Source organism: Triticum urartu, chromosome 2 (genome assembly GCF_003073215.2).
Source record: "Triticum urartu cultivar G1812 chromosome 2, Tu2.1, whole genome shotgun sequence".
In the NCBI taxonomy this organism is placed as follows: Eukaryota; Viridiplantae; Streptophyta; class Magnoliopsida; order Poales; family Poaceae; genus Triticum; species Triticum urartu.
The window spans coordinates 93786159-93797472 of record NC_053023.1 but is presented as its reverse complement, the minus strand read 5'-3'; positions in this window follow the sequence as shown (position 1 = coordinate 93797472).

Here is an 11314-nt window from a genome sequence, read left to right as displayed (position 1 = left end):
TTTGAAAAAAAATCTTTGTTTTTTATTCTGCGGCTTTTCGTTTAGATCTAAGTATAAGTATGGTTTCAATTTAACCCGGCTTGATTTTTTGACGATAAATCGCCAGTGTATGACAATCATCATACATGTAGAAGTATTGGCTTCTAAAAAATTGGGTTATCACCCTTACTGTTCGGGTCACATGAACCGGCAGTGCAAATTCAACATCACAGGTATGATATTGCCGTTGTGTTTCAAAGTTAAAATTCATAACAGGCTTATCTGTGTCTCTTCTTTCAATATTAATGGTCGTATGTAAGATATTATGACCCACCCTGTGGTAAGACACCAATATAATTCAATATCATAGGAATGATATATTTCATGTTGATTATTCTTGCATCCAGCCTTAATTATACAATTATGTTGGTTTCGATGGTTGTGTATTGGGTGTTATGAGCCGTCCGGTGATAAACCGCCAGGGCAATTTTTATATATTGCATGCAGGAGCAGATTCAACACTACTGATATTGTAAGGGATGTAAAGCATATATTCACATGACGGACAAAAGAGTTGTACGCAGCACAATATGCACGATGGCATAAGCAGAACATGAAGTTTTTAAGCTAGCCTATTACAAGGTGCTTGGAGCCCAAAAGGATAATACTGTTTTCACTCTCGCACATAGCAGATGATAAACTGGAACCGGTTCATGAATCCTGGCCGGGTTGATTGGATGGTTGCGACTCATCCCTTGTCGGTTCATCTTCCTCCACCATTTGGAAATTGGGTTTGGACCAATCAAAGCCATGAAGGGCGACGAACTGAGCCTCATCATCAATCAGACCAGACGGGTCAATTTCAGGGGCAAAAGTTTGTTTGCGAATCGGCGGGATTAAGTCCGTCACTTTATATGAAGGAGTGGCCATCTTCTTATTTTCTGCATCAAAACCCGGCTAATACTTGGTGAGATTGGTTTCTTCAGCAATGATGGTGGCATGAGGACGAATCTCTTTCACACAGGCAGCAAAGTCTTCTTGGTCGAAGGGACTTCCATCTTCCTTAAAACTGGGGTACCCCCTGGCTACGTCCGCCGGGTCTAACTCCGGTACCCAGGCTTTGGAGCGGCTCAAAGCAGTTACAGCTCCGGCTCTCGCACAAGAACGCTTGACTTCCTGAAACCTGGCGGGTAAGATGGACAGCTTCTTCAAGACATCACTCAATAAGTTTGGTCCTTGGTTCGCCGGGGAGACAATAGCAAGAGCCCGCTGAGCTCCGATATACAATTGCTCCACAAGAGTGTAAACCGCCTTGAGCTTTATAAGACTATCTTGACTCAGATTGCTACTCCGGGGACCTGTGAAGTTTTCCCAATGAGTTAAGTAGGTGGCTTACATTATGGTGACAAATATAGATTTTGAGTAAGTAATAAGGTGATTTACCGAAGATTGCAGAAACCATCTGAGACACACCGTTCTTTAAACCGGTGAGTTCAGTGGTAACTTCTTTCAGAGCTGCTTCGGCCATTTCAGCACGCTGCGTCAGGGCAGTTTTCTCATCAGCCCAAGCCTTTTTCTCTGCATTAAAATTGGTCTTCAGTTTCTCTGCTTCAGACACACTCAATTGGAGTTTGGATTCAGTTTTCTTTGTTTCAGTCTCCTGAGTCGACAGCCGGGTCTTGGCTTCAGACAATTGGGATTCCAGTTCTGCAGTTGCAGCCTGTATATAGAATAAGGTTGTTTAGTTTCATGGCGGATTATAAAAGCAAGTCCCAAGTGTTTTGCAAGCAATAACACTTGGCACTTGGGGGCTAATGTCTGTTAGCGCAATTTTATTGTCAAAGGAATTGGATTTTTTCCAGAAGTCCCAAGTGCTTTGCAAGCAAGACCACTTGGCACTTGGGGGCTAATGCATTTTGCTGTTTTACCTACCAAAGGTAAGCCGGATATGTTATTGATAGGATCAGCCAGCTCATAAGGATATCTGGTCAAAGTATTTGTCTCTTCCATATTGGCTACTAGGACCGGCTCATTCATACTGATTAAACCGACCCTTGGGGACTACACAGGCAAATTGAAAAATTATCAGCATCCGGTTTGGTTGTAAGTCGGGAATCGAAAGGAGTCTAAGGCAAAAGCTTATAAGTCTATTAAAAGTCTCTAGATCATTCACTCTTATCATACTCCGCAGACTTGGGGGCTTCCAGGGTACATAACTTATGTAAACCAGAGAACATACCTCGTATTTTTGGTACATCTGTTTGACCATTTCAATCTCTGAATCACGACTGGAGTTGACTTTGCTAAGATAGCCAGATAGTACTTCACGAATACTCAGATGGGCGTAGTGGGAGACATCAAACCTCACTTTCTGCCTCTCCATGACTTCTTGCTTTCCGGAGTGTCTTGCCAGCATAGTCGGATTGCCCGGTTCAACGAATCTGGTACCAGTGATTAAAACATCATTGCTGTAAGTCTGTGGCGGGTTAGCTGAGCTTGACGGTTCAGCACTGGATGGATTAAGAACGGTTTCGTCAACACACGGCTTAGGAAGATCTGATTGAACATTGATAGCAGGGTCGTCCGGTGCTTCAGTTTGTTCTGGGGCAAGAGTCGGCTGCGCCAGTTCAGCGGCTTTTGGATCCTCAGCCGTTTTGCCACCTTTGCTTTCTTGGGCTTTGCTTGACCACTAAGAAGAATTTGATGAGTCAGTATAACGATACGGGCACAAAAGGTGCAGAAGAAGGATAATTATCTTTACCCGAGGGCGGTCTTAAAAGCTGGCAGCTGAGTTTGTGAAGAATCACTAGAGGAGGAACGAGCAATCTCCTGCAAAAGTGGAATTATAGTTGAGTGACTTGTAAAAGTGACTCGTTCACCAGAGTTAAGATTTAAAAGAACCTCATTTTGGCATTTTCGAGGGGTTTTCGGTAAGCCGGAGGGTAACTCATCGTATCCACTGGTCCGGGTCTGATGGCGGCTCTTATGTTGTTGTTGTTTCAAAAGAAAATGAGGATCTAAATAAGCCAAGGGGTGTGAAAACGTTAGTTTCCGGGTTACTCGCCGAAGTTTCTGCCTTGGTAAAGGTTCTGAGTCGGAGGAAATAATAGTTACCTCTTCTTCAACTGCCTGGCTGGCCCCCATGTCCTCCTGATAATAGTCAGTGTCAATAAGGTTGTTAAAAAGCAGGCCAAGAGAGTCAAGGGCTACCTCCGACTCAGCGATGTCATCCAACTTGAATAAGTCAGAAGCTGTTGTTTTCTTCTTAGATTTTCTGGCGGTTTTCTTGGCAGCTATTGCAGCGGCTCTGGCTTTTTTGGCAGCCTCATGATCATATTTGGCTTTCCAAAAGTCAGATTTAGCCTGTAGAAAAATAGCATGTTGAAACTCATGCAAATACTTAACTACTGAGGAAAAAGGAGTCAAGAGGATTTACCTCTAGTGCCGGGTTAAGCTTGTAGAAAGGATTCAACCCTACTTTGCTGCAGTCTTCATATTTGTTGTTGACGAGGGTGGTCGCCATTTCAACAATGGCTTCTTCGGTCAAGCGTATGGAGCTATGACGTAATGGATCGTATGTTCCTCCGGTATAGTTGCACATCAAGTCAGATCGGCGGCTCAGAGGGATGATCTGCCATGCGATCCAACAGCGGATCAAGTCAACTCTAGTTAAGCCATTTCCCAGTAAGGCTTGAACCCTTTTGATTGTTGGGACAAGTTTCTTGCGTTCAGCAGCAGAAAGTTTATCACGGAGTAAATATTTAGCGTTAAGACGCTCAGCGCGATAACTCGGCATTGGTTTTTCATCAGCCGGCGACGTGTCTTTGTAATAGAACCAGGTTTGGTTCCAGTCCTTGGGATGGCTTGGCAAGACTACTAGAGGAAAGACAGCATCGCGTCTGCGCTGTATCAAAATCCCGCCAAGTTCCAAGCTGGGGCCGTTGGTGTACTCACTCTGGTGGTTCAAATAGAAGTATTCTCTGAAGAGTTCAACAGTAGGTTCTTCTTGAAGATAAATCTCGTAGAAAACTTGGAAATTACAGATGTTTGATATGGAATTGGGTCCAATGTCTTGCGGATGAAGCTTGAAAAATGCAGAACAACTCTAAAGAATTTTGAGCCGGGCGGCGAAAAGCCCCGGTTCATATGATCAGTGAAGACGATGATTTTACCATCCTTTGTGTGAGGTCTTTCTTCGGCCGAGTGAGGGGCGCGGTAAGACATGACGCTCTTCTCTGGTAAATATCCAACAGTGACAAAATCCTTTAGAGTATCCTCAGTGACTATGGAAGTGACCCAGTTGCAAACTGTCGTCGTCTTCGGCGGCATGGCGAAAAGACAATCTAAAAGGAAGTAATTTACCAGCTCAAATTAATTGGTGGAATTACAAGCTAATGATTGCAGTACAGATGTATAATGGAAGCTTAAATAAGGGCTAATGGTATATGAAGGAAAAATAAGCCAGCATGGTAAGCCGCCATGACTAAAGATATTCAAGAGTAGCCAGCAATGAAAAATTGGCTAAGTACTGAGATAAACAAGTTTCATAGGCTGCAGCTATTATTTTGGATCAATGGTTGTTCAGGAAAAGAAAAATAAATGTAGACCTAAAAATCAGTACAGATGAGTTCATGAGCTTGCAAAAGATTTTTTTCTTCCAGGAAAGAGGATCTATTGATACCGAAAGTGGAAATAAAACAACTACGGCATTGGTTTAGCGCCGTTTTTAGATCAAAGAAGCTCGCAGTACAGCCTGGAAGATGAACTACGATGAACTACGAAGAACACAGAGAAGCTCGCAAAACCTAAAGTGGATCTAAGGTATGAGAAGGCAGAAACTTACAGCTGTAGATCTGCTGCGGAGGGTCGCCGTCGCTATCCGGATCGACTCAGGTTGATGCAGCGGCCGAGGTTGATGAAGATGAGGTGCTCTACGGCGGCGGTGGAGCTTGAGCGGCAGAAGGGTTGCGAGAGAAAGAAGGAAGAAGGAGAAAAATGGGAGATGGCTTTCGGATCCTATTTATAAGGAGATAGGGAACAAGCAGGTGTGAAATACGATGAGGCCGAAAAAATGGTCATCCAGCTACCAGGACGCCTCGATTCTCGGGATAATCATTAAGATAAAGATCCGTTGAGATATGTTAGATGAAGTGTGAAGTAATGGTATATGACGTCATGGCGGGTTATCACAAATCCTGGAGATGGCGTCATGGCGGGTTACAAATTTTTGCACAATAAAGAGCAGAAGATTTCTTATAAGTGTTGAAGATTGACATGAACTAGTTCAAATCAATCTCGGGACGAATGTTGGGAAATAACTATTATGTATGACCCGCCCAGGAGGGGCCGGGTTATACCTATGGCGATTCATGAAGCCCAAGACAGCTTTGGAAGATGGTGGTTCAGTTAAGGGCCCAAGACCCAAAGGTGACTCAAGGCCCGTAGAGATAAACTGCCATGTGTATATAACATGTATTGTAAGGCAGGAATAGTTAGAGACCGAGCCGGACACTGTTTATGAGCCGGTCGGGATTCTATGAGCCGCCGGGTGTCAGCCTCTGTATATAAAGGGGTGACACGGCGGCGGTTCAGGACAAGAAACAAGATATCGAGAGCCAGGTTAAGCGTATTCGCTCCCTGGCCATCGAAACCCTAGCAATACCACCTCAAACTATATTAGGCCTTTACCTTCACTGCAAGGGGCCGAACCGGTATAAATTCCTCGTGTCCTTTGTCCCATTTATCCCCTTTAAGATTCCTAGTTGCAATGGCTCCATGATTAAGTCCTTTCACTAGGACATCTGCCGTGACTATTCCACTACAGACCTAGTCCGCATCATTGATACTATCATCTTTCAACATAGTTTTTCTCTAGGAACATATAAAAAATAAACTGGGAACTACATCATGAGCTATTGATCTACAACATAGATATGCAAATACTATCAGGACTAAGTTCATGATAAATTAAAGTTCAATTAATCATATTACTTAAGAACACCCACTTAGATAGACATCCCTCTAGTCATCTAAATGATCACGTGATCCAAATCAACTAAACCATGTCCGATCATCACGTGAGATGGAGTAGTTTCAATGGTGAACATCACTATGTTGATCATATCTACTATATGATTCACGCTAGACCTTTCGGTCTCAAGTGTTCCGAGGCCATATCTGCATATGCTAGGCTCGTCAAGTTTAACCCGAGTATTCTGCGTGTGCAAAACTGGCTTGCACCCGTTGTATGTGAACGTAGAGCTTATCACACCCGATCATCACGTGGTGTATCGGCACGACGAACTGTTGCAATGGTGCATACTCAGGGAGAACACTTATACCTTGAAATTTAGTGAGAGATCATCTTATAATGCTACCGCCGAACTAAGCAAAATAAGATGCATAAAGGATAAACATCACATGCAATCAAAATATGTGACATGATATGGCCATGATCATCTTGCGCCTTTGATCTCCATCTCCAAAGTACCATCATGATCTCTATCGTCACTAGCATGACACCATGATCTCCATCATCTTGATCTCTATCAACGTGTCATCACATGGTCATCTCGCCAACTATTGCTCTTGCAACTATTGCTATCGCATAGCGATAAAGAAAAGAAATTATTTGGTGCTTGCATCCTATGCAATAAAGGGACAACCATAAGGCTTCTGCCAGTTGCCGATAACTTCAACAAAACATGATCATCTCATAAAACAACTTATATCTCATCACGTCTTGACCATATCACATCACAACAAGCCCTGCAAAAACAAGTTAGACGTCCTCTAATTTGTTGTTGCAAGTTTTACGTGGCTACTACAGGCTGAGCAAGAACCGTTCTTACCTACGCATCAAAAACCACAATGCGGTATAGTGATTGCTTTTTGATCTTCAGAAAGAACCATGTTCATTGAATCCGATTCAACTAAAGTTGGAGAAACTGACACCCACCGCCACCTGTGTGCGAAGCACGTCGGTAGAACCAGTCTCGCATAAGCGTACGCGTAATGTTGGTCTGAGCGCTTCATCCAACAATACCGCTGAATCAAGAATCAACTAGTGACGGCAAGCAATATGTATATACCCACGCCCACAACTCCTTTGTGTTCTACTCGATGCATATAACATCTACGCATAACCTGGCTCGGATGCAATGTTGGAGGAAGCAGTAATTTCAAAAATCCTACGATCACGCAAGATCGAGTGCATAGCATATACGATGAGTGGCGCGATGTGTCCATGTGTCTTTCTCATTTACTCCGTGTCTTATGCGGAAGCGCGCTTGAGATATGACAGCTCGCTTGATAGCTAGTGTTTTACGTTCCTTTTCACGCTCGAGTGGAGACCGAATTCTAGTTTACCGAAGTACGCCTCCACGATCTTGCACATGTATCGCGTATAAGAACGTTGAACTGTCCTCCAGTCGCCTGTACTCACGATCCATGCGCAGTGGCATGGGCGGGTGACGAGCCTTTGTCAGCACGACGCGTGATGACGGTGTATGTTGAATGATGCGCTACCGGCGACAGGGCTTCGCCTAAGTGGCACGCGACCGATTGTCCGAGGTGGATTATGCTCGGACGGTGTATCCCTACCCGCGTAATAGAGGGTGATAATATCGAAAAAATGTCATCGTAATATTGTGTGTGTCCATGGGTGCCGCCCTCCCCCGTATATAAAGGAGTAAGGAGGGGGATTGTGTGTCCAGCCCATTACGATTGTCGCCGGCCCTTCAGGGAGTTCCTACTACCGCAGGGTCTAGGCATGCCCCCCCTTCCAACGTAGTGGGGGTATGTATGAGTACATAAGGCTGGCGGTAAGAAGCGTGCAGCAAGGAAGGAGGGGGCGCCCGCTTCCGTGCCCTAGATCCAATTTCGGACAGCCTTGGCGAGTGCAGCTCGGCCTTGCCCTTAGGCAGCCCCCTCTTACGCCTAAAGACCGCCAATTATACAGCGGCCCATAATAATTTTACCTGCGGGCTTTCAATAATCCGAACTTCAAGTGTACATGCCGCAATACATACCCCGATTTACTCACTCAGAACTTTCCTGATGTGCCGAATCATGGCCTTCTAATATAGTCGATGCTTACGTCTCGGACATTGTCTTTAAGGACGGTCTTTGCGCCCACTCGATCATGTACCTGAGTAGTTCATCCCGGGTGATCTGGAACAACTTCGTACATCCAAAACGATTAACTCATTCAATACGATCGTCTCTGAACGTAAGCTGCTGGATCCTTAGTGTGTCTTCGAAGAAGCAATAGATAAGATAGACTATGATCCGTATGATCCACATCTCTGGGTTTCTACCTGATCTCATCCGGGACTCTGAACAACCTTCGGTACATCAAAACACATAAACTCATAATACCGATCGTCATCGAACGTTAAGCGTGCGGACCCTATGGGTTCGAGAACTATGTAGACATGACCGAGAATCATTTCCGGTCAATAACCAATAGCGGAACCTGGATGCTCATATTGGCTCCTACATATTCTATGAAGATCTTTATTGGTCAAACCGCATAACGACATACGTTGTTCCCTTTGTCATCGGTATGTTACTTGCCCGAGATTCGATCATCGGTATCTCAATACCTAGTTCAATCTCATTACCGGCAAGTCTCTTTACTCATTTCGTAATGCATCATCACGCAATTAACTCATTAGTCACATTGCTTGCAAGGCTTATAGTGATGTGCATTACCGAGAGGGCCCAGAGATACCTCTCCGATAGACGGAGTGACAAATCCTAATCTCGATCTATGCCAACTCAACAAACACCATTGGAGACACCTGTAGAGCATCTTTATAATCACCCAGTTATGTTGTGACATTTGATAGCACACAAGGTGTTCCTCCGGTATTCGGGAGTTGCATAATCTCATAGTTAGAGGAACATGTATAAGTCATGAAGAAAGCAGTAGCAATAAAACTGAACGATCATAATGCTAAGCTAACGGATGGGTCTTGTCCATCACATCATTCTCTAATGATGTGATCCCGTTCGTCAAATGACAACACATGTCCATGGCTAGGAAACTTAACCATCTTTGATTAACGAGCTAGTCAAGAAGAGGCATACTAGGGACACTCTGTTTGTCTATGTATTCACACATGTACTAAGTTTCCGATTAATACAATTCTAGCATGAATAATAAACATTTATCTTGATATAAGGAAATATAAATAACAACTTTATTATTACCTCTAGCTCATATTTCCTTCAGATACCGTATCATAATAAATGCTATGCTAGCATGTGTCATGCATGACAATAAATAAAATACTACATGATAGTAACTTATGATACTATGCGCGCATTACAGACGTAGTATCATATAGTAGTATCATATGCATGATACTAGTATATGATACTCCCCATTAGGCTGCTTCCGATGCATTGGTGCTTACATGAGGTGCTAAGCATATTAAATACTTTAGCAACTAAAGACCCCAATGCATAGGTGCTTAACTTGGTGCTAAGTATCCTTCATTTAATGATTTTGTAACTTAAGTTCTTCATACATTGGTGGGATTCTTCCATTTAAGTGTTTTGCCTAGGTTCTCGCACTTGGCATTGTTTCTTCCTGGGGTCACCACACTCATCTCTCTCGTCTTAATTACCTTGCCACATCAGATTTTTTGCCTACATGGCAGCCTTAACACCTGTATAAGGTGGAGCATTGGGAGGGGCCTTACAACCAGCCTTATCATATACTAGTATCATGCATATGATACTACCTCCGTAATGCGCGCATAGTTTCATAAGTTAGTATCTTAGGTTGCCTTATTAATTGTCATGCATGACACAAAGTAGTACACTATTTAATATGATACGGGTATCATGATATGATACCACACCCTCTCTTTTCTCATTTAATTATGTGCCACTACATCATCCAAAAAGTCTAGTACGTAGTTGGCATGCATGCTACCTCTTATGATACTCCCATTACGACCAGCCTTACGGTGGCCATAGTGGGGGTAGCATAGCTGGTATCATGCACTTGGAATAGCAAGTACGATGATGTGGCAAAGAAGTAACATAGGTAGATACCGTAACATAATAAATATGCTATACTACTTTGTGTCATGCATGGCCATAAATACAGCCATCTATGATACTACTCTATGATACTATGCACTGTGAAGGTACGTACGTAGTATCATACACCAGTATCATATGCATGATACTATAGTTATATGATACTCCACACTATAAGCCTGGTCATAGTGGTGGTATCATAGCCGATATCATGCACTCGGAAATAGCAAGTTTGCTGATGCGGCAAAGAATTAAATAAGATAGAGAGGGTTAGAGTAGCATATAGATAGATACCGCATCATGTTAAATGTGATGCTAATTTGTGTCACGCATTGCAATAAATATGATCATCTATGATACTACTCTATTATACTATGCACTATAATTAAAGGTAGTATCATATACTAGTATCATATATATATCCCTAATAATAAAATACGGATTGAGTCTCCGGGTTCACCGTCGCAGCGTTTTTGCAAAAAATACTTCTGTTTTTGGGGAATCAACCCGCTTGAAAAAAAAACAAACAAGGAGAGATGGGGCATGACTCCTCCTGAGAACCACGATGGATCTCGCCTCCACCAAGTTACATATTAGGAGCAAACAAAATCATCGTCACACATCCATCCGATTCCTTCTTCCTCCGCACGCACGAAGCCACCGCCGCTGCTTCTCACCTCGCCGCTAGATCGGAATCAAAGTCGTTGCTCAAATCAAGAGAGAGAGAGGATTTGCCCCACTTTATAAGGGGTTGGATGATTTGCCCTGTGATTGTCTCAATGACAGTGGCCCCGGGCCCCACCGGTAGCCTCTCAGGGAGGGCAAATGATCTTATGAAGAAGTAAAGTGGGGCAAAAGATCCAATTTCTTGGCTATCCGTGGCCTCTCAAGCCCTCTGTTACTCCCCCGTCCCCCACCTCCCACCGCCCGGGCGCCGTCACCTCACCTTCCACAGGCCCCCTCGACCCTCGGCTAGACGCCACGGCCGGGTCGCCGCCCCTCCCACCGCGAGGAAGACGACGATAGAGCAAGGCGGCGGCGCTGGGCTGTACGTCGAGCCTCCCTCAGTGGCCTCCATCCTCCATACCGATGCTCCATCCCCCGTTTCAATCGGCTCTGCTGCGACTTCGCCTGACAACCGGTGCTCTGCCTTGACCTGCTCTGCTTCGGTCTAGATCGATACGGCCCTGAGCTCCACTCCATGGCCTTCTTCTGCCAAACCCCGTACAATCTCCTCAAGCCAACTTGCTTGTCAACGAGCCTAGCACTGCTAGCTATT